The sequence below is a fragment of the Cyanistes caeruleus genome, chromosome 5 (assembly GCF_971803275.1).
Source record: "Cyanistes caeruleus chromosome 5, bCyaCae1.hap1.1, whole genome shotgun sequence".
In the NCBI taxonomy this organism is placed as follows: domain Eukaryota; kingdom Metazoa; phylum Chordata; class Aves; order Passeriformes; family Paridae; genus Cyanistes; species Cyanistes caeruleus.
This window is the reverse complement of record NC_141705.1, coordinates 28,638,249-28,661,458: the sequence shown is the minus strand read 5'-3', so window position 1 is coordinate 28,661,458 and position 23,210 is coordinate 28,638,249. Positions and strand designations below refer to the sequence as shown.

At 37.3% G+C, this 23,210-nt stretch overlaps 1 long non-coding RNA gene across 1 annotated transcript; it reads left to right on the top strand.

Annotated features, from left to right (window-relative positions):
• Positions 1-1,378: 1,378 nt before the first annotated feature.
• LOC147653005 (uncharacterized) lies at positions 1,379-18,100 on the top strand. The gene is made up of 2 exons (XR_015286654.1): positions 1,379-1,461; positions 15,200-18,100. It is a non-coding gene; the product is annotated as an uncharacterized LOC147653005 (long non-coding RNA).
• The last annotated feature ends 5,110 nt before the right edge of the window (positions 18,101-23,210 follow it).

The following is a 23,210-nucleotide window of genomic DNA, read 5'->3' as shown; positions in this document are numbered from 1 at the left end:
TTTTTCTCTGATTAAACATAGGGCTGGCTGATATATTGCCCTCTGTAATCAACACAATTGGGTTATACAGAATATAGGATACAGGAGAGAGTGGAACCCAGCCACAGAAATTGCTTGAGAGAACTCTTCAGAGGAATATTTAGGAATATTTGCATTGCAAGTTAAAATAAATTTTCACATTGAATAATCCTTGCGGAGCTGAATTTTATGAAAGAGTAAACTTGGTTAGCAACACTCAAAGAAGATTATTAGTTAAACAGCTTTGTTTCATTTTATGACTGCTAATTTAATATTCCCTTACAAGCTTGAAAATAGACATTTTTCTGTCATTTCCTTTAAAATCATGCTTGTTTGACTTCTCTACCTTAAAAGGTACAAAAATACTTCAAAGAGAAGTTCTCTGTATGCAGAAAGTTGGGGTTTTTTCTGCCAGTTATATATTATTTTTTTTTTATATTTGGAATATTTCACATTTATTATGTTTTTGCAGAAGGAGTTTCTTCAAAGCTACCATACCACATTACAGAGTTATCACAAAACATGGGAGGTTGGCCAGGACCTCATGACATCATCTAATTTAACTTCCCTTGCTCAAAGCAGGGTCAGTTAGAGTAGCTTAGGATCCATGCCTAGTTAGGGTCTGAATATCCACAAGTTCCCTGGGTAACTTGTGCTGGTATTTGGCAACCCATACAAGAAAAATATTTTATTATATTTAAAATTCATTTTCAGCATTTTAATATGTGCCTCTTGTCCTGTCACTGGGGAATGCTGAAGAGTCCAGCTTTTATTTACCTTTCCCCATCAGATTTTTATATACATGATGAGATTCCCCTGAGCCTTCTGTTCTTCAGGCTGAGCACTCCAAGCTCCCTCATCTTGAGTCTCATGTGAGAGATGCTTCAGGCCCTTAATCATCTTTTTGGCTCTTGGTTGGATTTTTGTCCAGTATGCCCAATTACTCCCAGTGTCAGGGAGTCCAGCACTAGACCCAGCACTCCAGATGTGTCTTACCAGGGCTGAGTAGAGGGGAAGAAGCCCCACTTTGACCTATTAGCAATGCCTAGCAGCCCAGAAGGCTGTTGGCCATGTTTGCCAGAGGAGCATGTTGCTGGCTCATGGCCAGCTTGTTATCCAGCAGGACCATTTTTCCCCCAACCTTTTTTATTTTCAAGCTTTCCATGCTTTAGTTATATATGGGTAGAGGAAACATTAGAGGAGATACTGATCAGACCAAATTTTTTTACAAATATGACTTCACTCTTACATTCTTGTGATGTCAGAAACAAGCCCAAAGAGGAAATTTCAGCATCTGATTCTAATTAACCTCCTTGAGTCTAATTAATTTCACCAATTTCAAATGAAGGTGAAATGGTGAGTTGGTGTGTTATTTAAAAGCTGTTTAGGGGAGAGAGGTTCTTGGAGAGTTTTGGAGAGCAGAGCAAGGAGCTAACTTAGTAGGTGAGATTAAGTTACCGCATTAAAGAAAGCTAAGGCTTTAATGAGGTTTTGTGTCTTGGGTTCTTGGGGTTTTGTTTGTTTTTTTGCTTTTCTCCTTTTTTACTTACTTTACTACCTCCTGGTAGTTCAACAGTTTCACAAACTATGAAATACAAGTTTCTGGTAAGCAAGTTAAAATACTCTTAATCTGTGTATGGGGTCTAAATATGTTAAGTGATATAAGGACAGCTGAGAAACCTGTCCTCTTTCCCTCTTTCCCAACCTAAATGTATGTTTTAGCTATGTCCCTGAATTTAGAGTGTTCATTTACCAATGTAACCCTGGATTTTCTTGTACTTGAGATATTTTTGTTCTCAGTAGTACATGTGTATGTCCCCCCCTTCCCCCACCCAGCTCTGTGGCACTCAGCCACTGTGAAGCCTGCTGTTTGTACAACTCGTGTATAATTGAGCTATGCAGATGCAGCAGCTGAGTCTTTCTTAGAATTGCTGCCTATGTGATTGAGCTGAAATACTGGAGTTGTAGCGATTATGCAGATGAATTATGCTTGTTGATGCAGGACTCTCCAGTACAAGTGAGGTTGCAAATACCCAAAAATCTCTTTACATCATCGTTTCAAGAAACATGTCGGCTTTAGACTCCTGCCCAAAGCAGCTGCAGCAATAGTTACATCTTTCTCTCTAGTGATCTTCAGAGTATCTGACTGTACCTTGCAGCTGCCTTCAGCCTTTTGAGGATTAAACAGCTGGGTAAGATATGGGCATTAGACTTCTGCTGAGAGCTATGAAAGACTAAGCGTTTGTAACTTCTGGTATTTTAGCGGTGTTTGATCCTGCCTGAAGGTAAAGATTTAGTATGGGGGAATGTTAGATTGTTTGCTGTCAGTGTTAAAATGCACAAGCCTCTGTTAGAGCATCTACTGTGTACAGGCTTTGGTAAGCTGTCAGCTACTGGTCTTCAAGCAAGCCAAAATTCCTTATAAAGCATCAGTTGTCGCTTTTGGTTTTTCCATAATTGTCAGCACTTGATAGTGAAGAATATGCCAGATTTACTAATGGTGGGGGAGGTTTGTGTTTTCTTGCTTGTGTTAGTTACTTTATTTCTTTGAGGATGACTTTTCTGTGTCACTCTGAATAATTCTGTGGTTAAGAATTAGTTCCTTCTAGATTTAGGTCTTCATTTATAGGGGAAAAGTCAGTATATTAAAGAGCCTTGAACAACACAAACAAAATGCATGGTTCTCTCTGTTGGCTTCCTTATGTAAATGTCTGTATTTAAAGAAAGGCATAACCTGGCATGATTAACAAAACTCACAAAGAGGTAAATAACATCCCTAACCTGAAGTTCTTGTCTGCTGGAATTTCTTTGAATCCCAGGTGGTCTGGAGTGGCTGCTCAATGCTATTGATTGGAGGTATTTGTTCTCTGGTGTAAGACTATTCAGGCAGCTGTAATACAAACAGCTCTTGCTCTCACTTTTGTTTTGCCTCCTCTCTGTGACCTTAGGGTGTATTAGGAAGCTGGGGGGAAAACAAAAAAATTCATTGACGTGATAAATTGCCTTTTTCTTTAAGCTTAGGTGCTGACAAAACACTATCAGTTTTCTGATGCTTTTTACTTCTACTTTTATTCAGTGTCTTTAGTAAAAAAAAAAGAACCCAGCAGCTAGATAAGGTTATATGGAAATTGCAGCAGTCAGTGGAGTCTAAACTCTACCTGTTTGGCTGGATTTTCTTCCTGTTGTTTTTTGGGTAAGAAGTTTGTATGTGTGAGGTGAGTTTTTTTTTTGTTTAAGATTTTACTTCAGTAGCTTTAGATGCAAGCAGTTGTTCAGATGTCTTTTATCTTCAGGGTGCTTTAGCAGTTCAGTGAAAAGCAGACATAAGTGTCAAATCAGATTTTATTTTTATTATACTACTCAAGAGAAAGTGTCTTCATCCATGAACATCCCCTCCAATTTGCTGTGACCACGGGTGTTTCACTATTATCTTGATTTGATAAGGGCTATATGCACTCTTGTGTAGCACTTATTGCAGCAGTTGCTGAAAAGCTGATGTTTATTTTTAAATCTTGTATCAGAGGGTGTCAGCATATTTAAGGCAAGGAACCACTTTGCTCTCACAGATGACTCTCATTTCTTTGCCCATGGGACTGCCCTGGCTCAATCTGACCAGGCACAACAGGAGGAGAAAGGAGTGAGGAACACATGTGTAAGAAAGAGAAGTAGGAGAAAGCAGAAATGGCCCCTCAATGGTCAAAATAAAATAACCCTAAATCCTGAAGTGCAGCAGGCACTTGCCATTCATTCAGCAATGTGTGACAGAAAAAAATAGGTTCTAATTTAATGTTTGTGTAAGTCTGCACCCTTTACAGGGAATTTAGTAAATTGCAGCTAAACGTGTGATCTTGAAAGAAAAAACATGACATTTTTTGTGTCAAATAATAAGGACTATTTTTAAAAAAAACAAAAAAGGAAGTGACTACTTGGCAAATGTTATTAGCTAGAATAGTAATTTCCAGCATAAAGGGCTGGTGACATGACAGGAGGCTCTAAATGAATTCTATATTTAGAGATTGTGTTCTGGATCCAGCTAGCAGCAGTACTTGACTCCTGGCCTTCTGACTTCGTGTTTTTTAGACGCCCTTATGTGAAATATTAATCATGAGACATTTGAAATTAATTTTGAAATATTAATTCAAATAGTGTCTTTGTAAGGAAGGTTCTCTTTCATACTTCGTGTAAGATTGTGAATTTCTGAATTGTGGAGTACCTGTGTTTGAAATAACAAAATACTTAACTGCCTGCTGCCGAATATCAGGGATAAGGAAGTCATTGAGAGATGTGTTAGAATGCAAGATGGTTGGGATGGTATTTCAGTTAAAATTTGTAATGTTTTGTTATAGCCATTATGAGCTGTATGATGTTATTCATTTCAACCACGTAACAGGAAAAAAGTGTTTTGACTAGTCACTTTCCAAAGAGCTATTTATGAGCTGTTATATTTTTAAGAAGACCCCTATGTTTTATAAGAATGAGCTTTCATAACATGGTGGTAATTGTAACATGGAGTATTAGACCATTTAACTACTATTTTTACAATGAAAGCTTGATGCAAAGCTGCTGAAATTTGTGGTTTCATTGGTAAACCCAGAATCAAATAAAACTGACAAAATCTAGGGCACCAGGGCAAACCTGCCTGCAATGGCAAGGTTACAGGAGAGCCTTGTGCAGTAGCTCTTCTTGATATTGCCTGATATATTCCCCCAGTTAGGCACAGGAAGAAAATTTCTGTCAGGCATTTGAGTCATAAAAATAGTTACTTGTTTAGTTTGTCACAATGACAATATTAGACCTTCATATAGGGGAAAACTGCTCAGCTGCTCTACTGAAATCTGAAAGAAAACAAAGGTTTGCAAAAAGGATTAACTCGTGGAAATCCTCTGCGCTGTAGGACGTTGGGATAGGAGCAGATGCTGATGGTCTGTGCAGCAGGCCATGCTGGTGCCCAGGCAGCTTTGGTGCCCAGGCTCATCAGCTTCTTGGAAGAAAATAAAGATGACACCTGATACCATATTTGAATAGTAACAAACTATAATAACAGCGCTTTGTGCCAAACACAATGACAAGTTACAGCACTCCACCAAGTTTTGCATGATCAATGTGCTGCAACGTGGCAATTAAAGATCATTTGGATCAAGTGGTAACTGTCATATCCAGCCAGTAGGGAGTGTTTGAGTACCAATTTGGCATATGAGCATATGGCTGGAGTCCATAATGGCTGATGCAGTGGTAGATCCCTCTGAATTTGCAGCTGTACCTCATCTGATGATAAAGCAATTCTAGAACCGTGACCTAAAAATGTCAGAATATTTCAGATTGCCACAACAAACTGTTTAAGCATGCAAAAGTGCTGTATTTCTTTCAATTTATATGCATTTCTTTCAGTTTGCATTCGGCAAAATTAGACTATGCTTTCTTACTTCTGTAAGATTTGTACTCCTCTAAAATGAATCCCAGCCCATTTGAAGGCTGCTTTTTGATTATCTGCAAAAAATTACTTCTATGCCTACATTACACTTGTTGGCAGTGGTATCAATACATTTACATAAGCATTAATATTCAGTAATATATTTAATCACTTCTGGATTTTATTTTTTTTTTCTTAGCAGAATCACAGATAAGCTTCTTTTATTGTGGGAATAGTGCCTTGAAGAAAGTGGACTAATAAAGCATAAAGGCTTCATGGCATAAATATTCCAAACAATTTAATTTGAAAGCTATACCTTAGAATAAAAGTTTGTTAGTGTAGAATCCAGAGAAGAACCTCTGTGTGCTCAAACTTGGTAAAATTATTTATATATAAAGAGCCTCTGTTCCAGGAAAACGAGACAATACTGATCCAGAATTTAGAGACTGACTAAATCACACAGGTTCTACTATTTTAACTTGCACACTGTTTCCAGACTAGGAGGGAAGGGACAGGTGAATGATGTTTTAGTCCAAATGCAAAATGTCTATGTAAAACATGTTTACCAAAATGTGTAAATTGTACCTCTCTAAAGAAAAATAAACAGGGAAATATACTTCCACTGAAGTAACATCTTCTCTGCTCAGTTGAATCAACAAGTACCACCAATACTAAATATACAGTTGAATGAAAATAACATGAGCAGCTTATTCTGCTGAGAATTTTACTTAAACACTCTACTATCTGAGATATTTAATTAACTCAATTTCTGAGGCAACAGATGTGATTCTACATGTTCTAGAGTTTCCCCTTCTTAAGAAAGGCTTCATAAGAAAGAACCCTGTTTTGTTTCATAAATGTTATACAGGTTTTTTTAAAAAAAGTTTTGTCCACTGCTGAATTTCAAAAGATGCCACTTTGCTGAATTGCCTGCAATGGTTTGACATCACCTTGTCTTTTGCAGGCTAAACTATCAGAGCCTTTCTGGTTTAGCTGCTGTTTGGGCTTATGTGTTGCCATTAATTCTCTTTCATTGAGCTTTGCCACCCCTTTTAAGAGTTCAGGTATCTCCATTTCAGTTTTGACAGGTCTGCTTACAGCCTGTTTGCAAGCCAAAGGTTTGTTTAATGAAACATATGGGAGCAACCATTACTATAATTATCCAAATAATTGCACTACATATTGCCAGCATCTAAGATCAGATGGCCAGTGTGTGCTTGGATAATCAAGGCTCCCTTCTCACAGGCTATAGTTGCTATAGTTAATTTTGTCTTCCTTGGAGGCCAGTGGGTGGTTTGTATAGTTGAATTATAGTTATTCAATTGTTATTCTATTAATACTATTGTAATATCTATTCTTAATTGTAAAATCTTATTTAAAACCCAGCTGTCTCATCGCAAACCTCAAGTGTAATTACTATGAGGTGTTAGTTTACATTTTAATGGAAAAAGGTACATCTACTTCCTTATTTTATAGATGAAGACATCTTATAGCAGTAGCTTTTTCCTCCTAATTATTAAAGTGGGATCTTTTTTGCTAATGGGACTAAAGTCCTTTATCCTACAAGCTGCTAGTGTCATTGCCCACTTGAGCAAATAAATCCTTCACTTTAGAGAAGAAATCTATCAGAATTTTAAGAAGGTACTTGAAAAATGCTACCAAACTGCTGCTTTTTAGAATCACAGGCAAATCAACATTTTGAGAAAAAGATGCAGATTATCTAATCATGAAATACCTTCATATCAGGATCATCAAAGAAAGAGTGAGCACAAAATTCTCTCATAAATATTTTCTGTCAAAGTATAAACTTCAGCGTGCTTTTATGTATATGCATACTACATAACACATTCTCTCCATAAACCAAGTATTTTAAATTAATGTGGCTGTCTTAGACTCTATCAACAGTGAGGGAAACATTAGTTCTAGCTGTCAGTATAACCTTAAATCTGCCTCCAGTTGTGCATAGTACCACACATTGCACGTAGAAGGGAATACTGCTGTTGCAGCGATGTCTACTCCTGACATCAGACCTGATTTGTGCAATGATATATTCATGCAGGTTATAATGAAGCCAGCTCTCTTTTGTTCCAGTGGGTTTGTTTACTCAGATATATTCTAGGCTGTAAACCACTGTGATTCAGTCTGGCCAGTGATTTTGCTGGTATTTCTTCTCAGATAAAGCATCTTATGCCACGAGTGAGATGTGACTTACATAGTACATACAGCTGGTGTTGATCCAGTTCAGTTCTTGTTTGTGCAATGAACCAAAAAGCATCGAGCATGCAAAGAATAAAATGTGTGGTGCAGGGTAATTTTTATTTTAACCAAATGTAAGGCCATCACGTATGGCAGTGCATTCAGGTCAAAACATCCACCTGGCATCCAGCAGTAGATCTATAATGCAAACTGTTCTTGGAAAGGCAGAATTTTATCCCAGTGACTGCCTGGCCTTGTTTGTGCTTGTACCTGTTACACGCTCCAGTTCTATGGTAATGTTTTGAAATCTGCAAAGTTACTAATGCTTCTTTGATGCCCTGTGGCCTTGCCAGAAAGAGTCCTATAATTAGATGTGTTAGAGCATCATGGGGTGTCATTAAAATGGATGGTTTGTTGTCTCAGGCTCCTGGAACTCAAGCTAACAAAATAGTCTATCCAACTGACAGGCAGCTCTTCCCATTTGGAAATACCTTATTTGGTGATATAACCATGTACTGAAGTTGTGGACTGACATGTCACACAAGCAGTTGGGTGGCTGTTCCTAAGAAGAAAACTGCATGACTAGCCTCTGAAAAGTACTTGGAAAGGCTTTTAAAACTGCAGTTTTGTTAAAAATTGTGATAATGGATCTATTATTATGATATTGGAAACATTACTAAATTCTTTTCTAGGAACAGGTAGAGAAATAGCTCATAGGCACTTTGGCTTACAATGGGTTCTTTATCAATCCTCTAACTTCTCATTTAAAAATAAACATTGAATGCAATAAGGCCAGCACTTTCTACAGGAGCTATCATTATTGGAAAAATAAAACCTAACCAGCAGCAACAAATGTTCCCCCCTGCAAAAAAAAACACACAGAAACCCAGCCAACCAAAGAAAAATCAAAACCCAAACCAAAATGTGTAAAGGTTTCATTACATCTGCCAAACATTTGCCCAATTTCATTGTCTGTTTTGGAGATAAGGAGCCAGCTAACTGGAGCATGCTAGTGAGCTTGCATTGGCTCTGAGTGCAAAAAACATTCTTGTTATTGATTCCTAAGATTGGTAATTCTTGAATGTCACCATGCCAAACATTGCAATAAGACTAAAACTCATGAGTTAGTGAGTGCAAAAACTTAAAACCCTCTACAAAGGAAAGAACAAATTATCCTTGCTTGGGATACATAAATATGCATAAATATGTATATACATAGACATCTGTGTTATCTGGAATGGATGCATGGAAATATACCACTAGTGATTAAAAAAGGAGGGAGATTTTTGTGATGAAGATATAACCTGTTCTTTTTTCCTGAGTATGTAATTTATAGTGGGGATAAAGGGAACAGGTACTAGTTTGTCAGACTGGAGGCTACAGTGTCTTTACCATCGAGTGTATCCTCATGTTAATTGCCATAATTAACTTAAGTCATAATTAAATGAGTTCTAAGACTTTTGCTTTTTTAGGTGTAGAAAGAGGAGTAAAGGAAACTCTCATAAAGCTGATAGTCATCTTAGCAGTGATAAGTGGGGCTGATAGCACTGTGCTTCTTTCAGATGAGTGATTTATGTATTTATAACAGTGCTTTGACATTAAACATTCAGGTTCAGAAAACACAAAAAGCCACCTGTGAACAAAGAAATACTGAAAAATCCATATATTGTATCTAGTAATAATGCTCAATCCATGTTCATTATTGATCTTCTCCAAGAAATCTGCACATGTTCAAATGCGTGATGGGAAATACAGTTTATTATTGGGCTGATTGTCTTCAATTCTTTCCTAACACTCCTACTGTCTCCTTCATTCAGAAACAAAATTTACACTGAATTTTGAAATGTACATTTTATAAGTTAATTCAAAGCCATTTAATTCTCATTCATTCAAAGTTGGTTTGTATTTTAACTTAAAATTTATTTTTCTTTCTCTCTTTTTTTTGTTCTTGTTTTAATTTCTTTTCCTTATAACAAATCCTGTCATTATGCTGTTGTCTTATAAGGAAGATGAGGAGAAATATTTCTCTGAATGTGGTACACAATAATATCTTCCCTTTAATTAGCTACTAAAAAATTAGCTGTTGTTTTATACTGAACAATAATTGGATTCACATCAAGCTGAAGCTCTGAGGTAATTTCCAAGGACGTATTTTTTCCCTAAGTCCTTTTCCTTCCACACCCTATGATCTCCCACATATCCTAAAAGATTAGTTGGTCAGAAGCTTTGAATCCTTTTAGAAGTGAAGGAAGCATAGGTGTTTGTCATAACAGTCACACTCATTGAATAGTTCATAATTTAAAAAAGTGATTAAGCCAAAGACTTAGTCAGAATGATTTGAAGAAAATGTTATCAAACTTGTTTCCTCTGTGTCTTTTACCAGTAGGGGAAACTTGTGCTTTGTGTAACTAGGTTAAAGAATAGATAAGGTATCTTTTCCAGAAGGTCTTCATTAAAAGCAAATACAAACACTTATTTGAAGTACTATTGTAACAGTTACTCTGGCTTTTTAATTTTTTTTTTATTTATTGAGTACTTTTTATTCCACACAATCTACTTATAGGACCATGTTCATTCAGAGATCATGTATGCCATTACATGTTTTACTGCTGCCTTTGCTCTGAGTGATAACATTCTACGCCATCACAAAATAATTACCAAGGGAAAGAAGAAAATGTTTTTTCTTTCCTAAATTGCAAAACAAAAATGAAACTTTGTAACTCCTAAAAACAAGCACTAAGGAAGTGTAAAGAAGAGCACTTAAAAGTCTGTAAGTCCTTATAATACAAGTAGTGTTTTCTGAACATCTGGCTCATGAATTCTTCTTTCAGGGATGTAATTCATTAACAACCTCTGTCATGTGCTGTAGATGCTATTCCATCTCTAACCAGTAATTGGCTGTTAAGTCATCTTGAGTCAACTCATCTATAGGCAGTTAATCTATCTAGAATTAATAAAAGAACATTTCTCTTTTCTAAGTACAATCAGCCTTTCAATAAAGAACAAGTCATTTTTCTTTGAGTTTTATTTCTCTATGGAATAGCTTTTGCACATTCAAGAGATGTGGAGGTGAAAGAGGATGAGGAACACCTTGCCTTGACATCTGCACCTTTAATTACATAGTGCCACTTGGGTGAATCTTTCTGGCTAGAAAAAAACTTTTTAGCAGCAGTGATTGAACTATGGGCCTGCTAAGATACACATTTTTTTAATTTTTTTTTTTTGTCAATAGCTTTTGATCAAACCTGATGATACCAATTAATAACATATAAACACAAATTGTTTATGTGACATTCTTACCCTCCTCTGAGCACCTGGAGAGCCTTACTGTTCAGTGCACTGTTTCAGGATACCAGCCTCACTGCCATTAATGCTGAAAATCCACTACTGACCTTTCACATGCTGCCTGTACTGTCCAGAGCAGAGCTGCTGTGACTGTAACTCCATGTGAATGCCAAAGCCTGCTTAAAAGGCTTCTAATGAAAAACAAATTGTTTGAGTGTCTCAGTGTGGGCAAACTAGTGGAAGCCTCAGTGGATTCCCCTGCCAAATTACATTTACTTAATAGCTATGTTTTTATACCACAGGGAAGTGTGCAGCAGCTGTTTACCTGTAAAGACAGGTGTTTCCTACTGAATGATGAGCTGAGACTCTGGTTTTGGGAGGCTTTTTGTTTTCTTACAGTTATGAGTTTCATACCTTGCAGATTTCCTCTGTTTCAACCAATTTCTCAGTGTGATGTTAGCGACATGGCTCAATGGTTTTGTATCAATAACAATACAACAACTTCACTGAAGTGTTCCTGTCCACACAGCCAGATGATGTTTGGGGGGTTCCAATGTGTTGCTTGAGGAGGTTTATGCACTTAAACTCTTTTCATAGTCTTATATGTAGTAGCTTGTGGAATAGATCAGATTCAATAATCAAGCACCTTTGGCCCTTTGAGTATGCCCCTTTTCTACTATGGTTTCTTCTGCTGAATATTTCCCTGCAAGCTGAAAATACCTGTTCTATAGCAGGCTGTTTTAGTCCTTTTACCATTGCTCTGGACCTGTGTCATACCCTGGGCAGTCTGGCAATGGAGAAACATGGTCCAGCCCAGGATCTCAAGGTATTAATGTACTTTAGCAAACAGGTTACTTGTAGTTCTCAATAGGCTTTGACTTGGGTCATAAAATGTATCCAAGTCTTAATATAGCACCAGGTCAAAGAGGAAGCAAATCTAAATTAATCTGCCATTATAATTAAAACTTGATCTTTTACTTCAGTCATAAGGTATTAGCTAGAAAAACAAAAGCTGAAAATAAAAAAGGAAATTAGACTAAGTAATTGAGACTTCCCTGTGCCTTTCTTTTATTTTACTAAACATAACATGTCCACTCTACAAATTTATCTATTTTTGCTTTCCCAAGCAGCAGTAGATATTTGAGGATGATTTCCTTTAAATTAGCTGTGGAAAGTGAATGGTATCTAGTTGCTAAGAGGTAGATATTTGTCTCCCTAATGAAAGACCACTTTGGCTGCTCCATCTAAAAGGCCTCACTTATGGATCTCTGCAGTCACATTTTTACCTACAGATGACATGCTAGCAAAAGCTTTTATACAGCAGTACATGGCAGTAGAATTAAACTAAAAGCAGTTCTACCAGAACAAAAACTCCAATGTTGTCATTCAGACTTGTGTATTGGTTTGGGAAAACAATGACTTGGGAATGTTGAAAGAAACAAAGGAGAAAGATTTCCAGTTAGAAATTTCTGTATGAACAGACTCATGTATCTGAAATTTATGTATGTTGTATGCTATGGTGCAATTTTATTGTCAAAAAGCAGTAAAATGCATGTGGCAGGTTCAGGAAGGGGGAAAAAACACAGCTGAAAGAACATCTTGTTACATTTGTTGAAATGAGATCCTCTGCTGCTCATACTTGAGGACTGCTGTGAAAGTTAATTTTTGTTAAACGTGTTTTTTTTCTAATAGGCTTTATTTTTAATTGAAAGGATGAAGAAAAAAAAAATCCTATTCTGTGGAAGACAGGATACTAACTGCCCCATCACTATTTCAGAGCTAGAAAACTGTTTTCAAGCAGTATAAATTAGTTTGCCACCGTTATGTATATGTTTGACATTCTCCTGATATGGTATATTGTATAACTGTGGTAGCTCACCTGTTTGGCAGTGGTCTGTATCCTGAAACTACAGTTTTAAGTTGATCTAGAAAAAAAAAAAAAAATCTACAAAAGTAAATTTAAAAACTGCCTTTGAAATATATTAGTGTGACCGTTTTTGTACTATCTCAGCAGCTGAGGAAATAATACCTGATGTTATTGACTAGAAGTTCTCTACTAATGATACAATTAATGTTAACTGGAAAACTTCTGTAATCTCTGTATAGATATCTGCATTGTCAAACACCTCTTGAATCTTAATGTGCCCTTTCCTTTCTCAGCAGTAGCACATTGGCCAAGATGCATGCTCACTTTCTATAGCATTCTGATAACATAATGCAAGCAATGTTAACAGATGATTTAACAGTGAAATAAACATTTTATTTTTTACAGATTTCAATTCTATAATATTTTGAGGCTAAGGGTTCATGCAGACCAATAGAATATTCAAAATATCTGAAGTAGAATGGGCTTTGTTTCTTTTTTTTACTTGACATTGAATCTAAATTTTCTGAAAAAAACCCTGAATAATCTAGACCTCTGTATAGTTTCATTATATAGCACCCTGATCTAAATGACCCATCCCATTCTGTCTCTTATTTAGTGGTCTCTTATTGTAAAACACTAATTTTAGCAGCACAATTCTACTATTTAGGAGTTACGCTGCAGATTTAGGAAATATTGTGTATGACTTCTGGTTCCCACTCCTTGGCACGCAAAGAGCCATAAACAATCTTGCTTTTGATGTTTTTGTAGCGTGTCCTGAAGATGTTTCTGCCAGGTAGGGTCTTATGAAATAACTGGGACACTGTACGAGTGAATGTGCTCCCTGAGTACTTGTGAGCCGTAGTTGTAATAGAAATTGTGACAGATAGAACTGCTAGCACAGTGTATAGTGAGACAATCTGTCAAACTCCACCCTGAAACTTCTTGGCACGTTAAAACTATTGGCTTTGGAATTGGCTCTCATTTGTCTTGATGGAGGTGATTCCATTTTTTTTTTTCCCCTATAATTTCAAGCTGGTAATTTTTCTCAATCTTCTAGGGATAAAATGAAAAACCTTATGCTAGCAAGAATAGCACTGTGCTGTTGATGGAATATTTTAGGATGCTTTTTTCATTCCTATGTCTTTTAAATTTTTTTCTCCTAAGGTTTTAAAGGTGGTCAAATCAATCATTGTAACATAGTACCATTTTACGATAGTAACATGGTTTTTGAGTTCTTATAGGGAGCATTTTAAAGGTGAAGAAAAGCACAGAATAGATGATGAAAATTTTTAAAAAGTAAGGCTTATATAGAAAGGGTATGTAGGAGGGGAAAAGGTCATCCTACAGATATTTTCTGAAGAAAAAAAAATGACAGGAAAAAAATAATATACAATCTATCTCAGACACTAAAAGAATAAAACTGTAACCTTTTATCTATGCAGTAGATGAAAAAGAAAGTCAACATGTTCCTTCCCCTACCTGCCAAGGCATCACCAAGGAATCACCACTCCTGGAGCAGGGGGAATGCTAAATTTGTTGTCTGAACTGGTATGAAGTTCACTTGCAATAGTCTGCTTGATGACAGTAGTGTTAGCCAGGCTCCTCTACAAGTTGTCTCTAGTACTGTAAATTTGTGGCAGTCCAAGTGTCATAAATGTGGAGGTGTTGGTTTGTACTGGCAGCACTGAGGACATGCCTGAGAATGGTAGGAGTGCAGTCATGACCTAGACTTGCAGGCAAGACATGGCTGGTTGGTAGAAGGAGCATTGTTGGGCCCCCATTAGTAACTGGGAAAAGTAAATACTACTTATATGCCTTGTTCTTCCAAGAGCTGCAGGTCTCACCTCTAGCTCATCTGTCAATCACAATTACGACTATTAGTATTTCTAACAATTCTTTGGATTACAGAGCTGTAGTAAAACAGTAGGGTTACAGTTATTGGAGATTGCCTTTTAAGGGGAACTGAGGGCCCAATATGCCAACTGTGTAGGTATAGCTTAGAAATTCTTTACTGTGAGAGTGGTGAAGCACTGGAACAGGTTAGCTAAAGAAGTTGTGGATACTGCATCCCTGGAAGTGTTCAAGGCCAGGCAGTATGGTCCTCTGAGCAGCCTGGTGGAGTGACAGGTGTCCCTGTCAACAGCAGGGAACAACCTCATTGTCAGAGTTCAGTCCAACCCAAGCCATTCTGTAATAGTTTCCTACAGTTCTGCACTTGTCAGTGTCATGGACTTCAGAGTATTCCTGAGTTCCCATTGGTCATACCCTTCAACAACACTGAGTTTTGAGGACTTCTCTACATTTTCTTGTCATGGAAAGGATTGATTTATGCTACATGTGCATCTTTATTTTATGTATTTAGTTATTTATCAATACAAAATTAGCTGATTCCTCTTTCTATGATGCTTCTGTTTTTTCCTCAGTGCCGTCACAGTTTGGACCACAGAATCTAGAAGTAAGCTTCTCCTTGTAGGGGTGAAAAATGAAAATAACTTCAGGACAAAACAACTGTTTTCAGAATACTTTCTTATGAGATCAGTGTTGCCCTTTGATGATATAATGGATTGCAGCCATGGCTGTAGTGTAATCCTGGTGCTCTCTAGTTTGCCTGTTTTTATCCACAAAACTTGGGTAAGGTAACATTTCATTAAGAGACAGCATGAGGGAAAAAAAAAGATAAGCTCAAAGCTTTGGTCCAGTCTCAGAGATCTGACATCACTGGCACAGAAGAAACCTGGTGGGTTGAATCCTGTGACTGGAGTGGCTGGTTGGATGGCCTTTAGGTATGATTGGAAGGGCAGAAGAGGCAGAGGAATGGCACTGCATGTAATGGAAGGGTTAGAATGTATGGAAGTCAGTTGTCCATGGCACAACTGAGAGCCTTTGGGTAAGAATCAAGGGGCAAAAAGATACTGAAAATGTCATATGTGAGTGTGCTATAGGCCTCCTAGCCAGGACAATGACACTGACAAATTATCCTTTGAGGAACTAAGGGACACTTCCAAGTCAACTGCCCTTGTCCTAATGGGGGACATCACCTTGCCAGCAATCAGCTGGTATCATCACACAGCTGGGACAGGGACAAGGTAGAAGTGTTTAACATATTCTTTGCCTCCATCTTCAACACAAATGATGGACCAAGGGTGTCTCAGTGTCCTGAACTGCAAGACGATGGCTGCAAAAATGATCAACTTGCAGCTGACCCTGAAAGTGTGTGGGTTTTGCTGTTGCAGCTGGATCCCTAAAAATCTATGGGATCTGATAGGATTCACTGAAGGAGCTAGCTGATGTCATCACAAAGCCTCTCTTGATGATTTCTGAGTGGTCTTGGAAATCTGGAGAAATCCCAGCTGACTGGAAGCTGATGAATGTTTGGTGAATGGTGAATGTCCTGATTTTCCAGAAGTGCAAGAAGGAGGACCCAGAAACTACTGGAGTCACTCACTCACAGCCTGGCAAAGTTATGGAAAAGATTATTCTGGGAGGTATTGAAGAATACCTGATAGACAACACAGTCATTGGTCACAATGCACAGCTTCATGACAGGAAAGTCCTATTTGTCAAACCTGATTTCCTTTTATGACAAGGTAACCCAGGAGTTTATCAAGGGAAACCTGTTGATGTAATCTTGCTGGATTTCAGTAAAGCTCAGCAGTATCATTCTGAAGAAAATGGCCATCCCACAACTGGAGAAGCACGTCATGTGATGTGCCTAACCCATGAGCCAGCTGCTCACACAAGGGGTTATAGTGAATGGGGTGGTAGCAGACTGGGGTCCTGTCACTAGTGGGGCTCTGCAGGGCTCCATCTTAGAACTTGTGCTCTTCAACATCTTCAAAAATGACTGGAAGGGATACTGAGTTTGCAGACAATACAAAACTGGAAGGAGTTGTTGATTCCTTAGAAGGCAGAGAGGCCCTGCAGAGAGACTGAACAGTCACCAACAATATGAAGTTCAACAAAGAAAGGATTCTGCACCTGGGATGGATGATCCTGGATGTACAGACAGTCTGGGAAATGAGATGCTGGAGAGCAGAGCTGTGAAAAGAGTCCTGGTGGTCCCAGTTGATGTCAAGTTGAACCTGAGCCAGCAGTGCCCTGGCAGCCAGGAGGTCCAACCCTGTCCTGGGGGCATCAGGCACAGCATGGCCAGCCAGGCAAAGGAGGGGATTGTCCTGCTCTGCTCTGAGCTGGGGCAGCCTCACCTCCAGTGCTGGGGGCAGTTCTGGGTGACGCAATACCAGAACACAGTCCAAAGGAGGGCCACCAGGATGGCGAAGGGCCTTGAGGGGGAAGCCTTATGTGGCTGAGGTAATCTGATTTGATTTGTTTGGCCTGGAGGGGACTGAGGGGAGACCTCATTCCATCTTCACAAGTAGTGAGAGGGCCAAGTACCTATCTCTTCACCCTGACCAGTGAGAGGGCCATGAAACTGAGTGTGGGGAGGTTTAAGGTAGATAGCAGGAAAAGGTTTCCACACAGAGGGTGGTTGAGCACTGGAACAGGCTCCCCAGGGAAGTTGTCACAGCACCAAGCCTGTCTGTGTTCAAGTGTTTGGACAACAGTCTCAAGGCACATGGTGTGATTCTTTGGGTGTCCTGTGCAGGGCTAGGACATGGCCTCAATGATCCTGATGGGTCCCTTTCAACTCAGCGTATTCTATGAAATTAATTTTTGAAAACCCTTATCAAGGCATTTGCATTCCTGAAATTTTTAACTAATGTATGATAACTGTGTAATGATAATGGATATAACTGTAGTAATTTTTCAATTGCACTGGCTTTATCAACTGTAAAATGTCCTTGAGATATAGCTGATTGTTAACAAGACACTTATAAAGATAAACAAGGCATAGTACTGTAGCACTATTCAAATTTTATCAGTGTTAATTCATGCTCTATATTTAATTTCTTTTACTTGATAACTCAATACTTTAATAATAGATTTGATTGAATTAAATTGAGATTCTGTGGAAGTAATTCTCATTTTCAATACAAAAATTATTTAGAATAAAAATTAATATTTACTTTCATAATTATTTATTAGTATATGCTATTTGAAAAAAATAATCCATGGATATTCTGGGTTCATTGATATCTTAATTCATTGTAACACCTTCCCTTCACTATGTCTCATTTGGAAATTTCAATGGACAAGCATAAGAAGCTGAGGCACCAGGAGATACTACAGTGCTCTTTTTGAGCATACCTAAATGTAACATGCATCTTTGAGCAGCCATTGCAACTATAAATATTGCATGAGCAGTTAGACTGGCCTGCCTACAGCTGCATAATCGCTAGTGGGTAGCAACAGGGATTTTGTGTGTAACTGAGCAGAGGAAATCTTTCAGGATCAGAGTAAAGGTACAGACTGTAAAACAATGTAGGGGGGTTATTTATGTACACCTGCATACTTTTTTGCCATTTCTGTGTTGGATTTCTGTCCTGGTATTGGCTAGGATAGAGTTACCTCTCTTCCTTGGATATGATATAGTGCTGTGTTTTAGATTTAGGATAAGAATGATGCTGATAACACAGCATTGTTTAAGAATCATAAAATCATTAAGGTTGGAAAATACCTCTGAAGTCAATGAATCCAACCTTTGACCTTTTGGCTATTGCTGAGCAGTGCTTACACAAAGTCATGGACTTGGCTGGTGCTCACCCCACCTGTGAGAAGGCTGGGTGTGCACAAGGAATTGGGTGGGGACACAGCCAGGACCCCAGCTGGCCCGCTGAATATTCCACACCATGTGGCATCATGCCCAGCCTATAGCAGGAAAACTGGCTGGGGCTGCTGCTCAGGAACTGACTGGGCATTGGTTGGAGAGTAGTGAGCAATTGTGTTGTGCATCACCTGTTTTCAATATTCTAATTCTTTTGTCTTTATTATTATCTCCTCCTCAGTTTCTGTCTTATTAAACTCTCTTTATCTCAACCCATACATTTGAATTAATTTTTTTCCAATTCCCTCCCCTATCCTGATGGTGGGGAGAAGTGAGCAAGTGGCTGTTTGGTTTTTATCTGCCTAGTGGGTTAAACCACAACATTTTCACAGGCATATGAATTACTCTGAGAGTAACTAGATGGAACTTTTTTAATGGTTTCTGTGTCCCATATAGGATATTATCATATCCTTCATTAGTAATTTGGCATATTTAGATAAATAAAAATATTGGAAAGATAGTATTGTTCAATCGTATATTTTATATAAATTTCTATTAACTATTTCTCAAGTTTGAAGAAAAATGCTAAGGATTTAAAATATGTGATACTTTCAAGATTTTTCATACAATGTCTCTGAATTTGCATTCTGTACTGATCACTGCAGCAAATATTTAGGCACTTTTTTCTGGACTTGTTAGCAGATTTCAGATTAAATGATCATCTTAGGTTAATGCAACTGCTGATTTTGTCAGCAAAGTGATTTCTTAACTGGTATATTTTTATGGAGACATGACCAAGTTTGATATACTGAACAAACTAAAAAGATTCATTATGCTCTTCTCCCCATATAATGAGTTTCTGTAAAATAGATTATTTATGCTGATTGGTGCTCTTGCTGAAAAATTTGTGTCCTGTGGCTTTGCATAAAAGTGTGACAAAGGGGAGCGTAAGTTCTGATAATGTTCTTAAATGTAATAAAAATTTCAGTAGTCATCTGAAATTGAAGGAAAAAAATTCACTAATTCTCAGTCATTATAAAAACAAGAACTTTTGTTTTATGCATAAACTGGTGTTATATTATTAATATCACTATTCTTGCTATGTATTTATTTGATTTTTATCTAATTTATTTCTCAAAACTGTCTTACAGGAATCTCAAAACCTGAGTATTTTGAAGTCTTGAACAATATTAAACTAGCTGAAGTACAGCAAATAATGGAAGGACTGATCGTTTTCATTAGTAGCTGTCACAATACTTCATCTGTGATTCTTTTAGACTGTGAATTGTACACATCAAGTAGAGTGCTCTAATTTAATCAATGGGCACATTGAAATCTATCTCAATGTTCATAAGTCTTGTGCAAATTGAGGAGTAAAAATGTTTTCGGTACTTATAATTGAAAGAGAACTAATGTACACAAAGGAAAGATAGCAGGTGCCACTTTTTAAAATGGAAGAGCTAGAGAATCAATTTACTGCAGACATTTGTATACACACTCTGAACTTGTTGCTTTAATTTCATGAATATTATAAATAACAAATGCAGTTTCTACATCTCCCGGTGGAATGTAAATAGCAACTGTTGTTTACATGCTTGCTGCCTGGAGACTCAACATGAAGCTACAGAAGGAAAAATCACTGCTGAATGATATCCCTCATATGGTGAGAGTTCTCCTTTCTAATGTAAGCTTTATGCACAGACTATTTATGTGTCCCAGGTTCAGAATGAATGAAAAATCTCACTAGTACAGAAAGGTTGAACTGCTTGCTTTCTGGAATAAACATTCAACAAAATAAATCTGGAAGTGTAGATCTGCTTATCAGTAGAAATGGCAACATCTTTGCTGGCTTTTGAACTGTTTTAATCCCATTGCACAAAATTAAATGACTGATTTCCACCACTGCTGATACAGATTCTCTCTCTGCCCCTGCTCTGATTTTATATGGTGGTGTACAATGACTATTGTGTGCACAAAGATAAATTTGGTTTATTTAAAAAACATATTATCCCCAAGGGTGCTATATCATCTGTGTTGTCCAAGTTTGCACAGCTGTATAGGGCTGGTAGATGTCTGTAGAAGAAGAGAGACTGGAAGTAGAGAACCTGTAAATTAGTACCCTGCCTATAGCTGTTTTATTTGAATAAATAACAAAAAATGTTGGGATGGAGTCAGCAAATATTCTGTGACAAGCTTTAAGTATCACCCTCCTGTTTTTTACCAAAAAGACTTTAAAATTTGGTTTTAATGGAAGAAATTCCATCTATAACATAAAAATCCTGATGCCCAAAACTATAACAAAAAACCTCACAGCAAAATGAACCAAACAAAAAGCCAAAGCTTTTAAAATCAGTAAATGAAATCCTTTTAGTCTGTTCATGAGATTAAGTATAAGTTATGTATTCAGTGTTCTAAGCTTGAAACATATTGTGTATTAACTGTTAGTGTAAGGCTTTTTTCTTGAGCTGACAAATTTGTGTTTTTCCTAAAAAAAAAGAACAAGCCCCAAGTAATTTTTCCAATTAGTTTTCAAGGATTGTTTGTAAATATCAAGATGATGGATTTATCTGAATTAACTAATGAATATTCCAAGCATTGAAACATTCTATCCTCTACAGCATTTGAACATGTTTGACTTGTGGATATCAATGTAGTCTACTGGGAAACCACTCCTCTGTGACATGTTTTCATAACTAGCTTTCACTGGAGCTGCTTTTCATACTTTTTCTTGTCTGTTTATATACATTTGTACAGAGACAGCCAATAAATCTCTTAAACTATAATGCATTAATCTTTTTTTTTTTGCATTCATTAACGTTTTAGAGAATGCAAAGTACTTAAAGAAGTCAGATCTTTATCTAAGTTCTCCTTACAATCAGTAGTAAAGACTCCACAGTATTTCCAGTAGGCCTATTTATCTTGGGTAGATGGACTTCTTCAATGTTTGCTCCTCCTAAGTGCATTGTATCTGATGCTTTAGCATGGGATGGCTTTTCTTTAGGCTTTTGGTTCTAGGCAGGAGTCTCTGTGCATACTTGTGTGATGCTCCAGTAGCATCCTTTCAATAATGCACCCTAAAAATTGAATCTCCTCTGGATAGGAGATGAGATATATAATTTTTCCTGCTTGTAATGAAAAAGGAGTGTCTTGGTTCAGTGGGTGTGGCTGGTATAACTGATGCAGACTTTCCCTTTGTACGCTCTTTACTCACTAGTGGAAAAAAATAACTATGGGTAGATATGCTTAGTACACTTGCCACATGCAAGTAAACTTCTTTAAGAATGGATGCTTTAAGACTGATTGGAAACAGCCCATCTTCACCAATAAACACCTCCTGCTGTGAAAGGAGATGAGTAGAAAAGAGATCAGCAGTAGTGGGAAGCCAGCAAGCCAAACCTTAGCATAAAGAAACTGTCAAGGTGAAGGAGTTGCTCCTTGCAACGCTGTATGAATAAGAGGCATGAACCAAAAACTGAAGAAAAGCAGATCATAGCATCTAAATTAGGTTTTGGAAAAACTTAGAATATGAAGATCAATCATGTTCATTTAAGATGTGATCTTTAGGAGCTAGTGGGCTGAGGGAACAACTGTTACTTGAAAGCTATTGATGTACAGATTGATGTATAAAATAAGTATTTCTTTCATGTTGTCATCTAGTGGTTATTGGAATGGAAAGAGACAAATGATGTGATCAAGCAATTGAAATAGTACAGATTTTTCATTGAAGTTTGATTTTGACTCCTACTAGGATTGAGCTGACTGTTTTCTATTGCAATACTAGACACATAGTTCCTATTGTATTAAAGTGAAAAATAATGCTTGGTGGAGATGGGAAAGGAAACTGAAAAAATGGTGAATTTATGTATTATCATTTGTGTGTTACTCATAATTATTTAAAATAAACAAATAGCAAAGCAGAGGAGTAGGAAAAGTGAAGAGTATGAGGAATGTAAATATAAGGCATAATAGGAACAGATATCTATACAATTATATTGCAGGTGTCAGTGAGAACACTAGTTAGATAAAAGATCTTCCTCAGTTTTGTTGTACTAAACATGAAATAGAATTTTTCATTGCTGATACTGTGTACTCATCAATTCTACATTCCATCTGCAGTGTACTTCTACTAAAAAGATGCTCCTTTATTGCTTGTGTATTTACTTTCATATCTATTTGGTGGTAAGTGGAAATAAAAGCTTTGACATGCTTCACATATAACGCTGAATTGAAAGCTTCAAAATGTTAATCCAGTCATAGCTCATTAAAAAAAAAAAGAAAATCACTCACACAAAAAATCATCCAACGAAACAAAAATAACAACTAAAACTAAAGAAACTGAAGGATGTTTGAGAGACTCGGGTGAAATGCGACTAGTGAAAGCTTGTCAAAAGACCAAAAAAGTGTATTCTGGGCACTCAAACTATAGAAATTGAAAACAGGAGCTAGGTGCAAAGGTTTTTTTCTAAACATCACTGGCCTGGCTTGCATTGGACTCCCCTGGTAAAAACAATAACTTCTGCTCAGAGTAAAAGATGCGCAGAGGGAGCTTTACATCCTATAGTAGATCTAGGCAAGTAGTACTTTCCCCATCCCTTAGTTTTTTTCAGCTTTATAAAACTTCAGTTTGATTCTGATGTGAAGCCCTTTGAATTTTTTGCATATAAGACATCTTAAATTACATTTTGTTAAGTGTCTTGGTGACAGTCAACACACATTCAAGACTGAGGAGAAAAAAAAAACAACGAACTTGCTAGTTTATTGAGATCAAG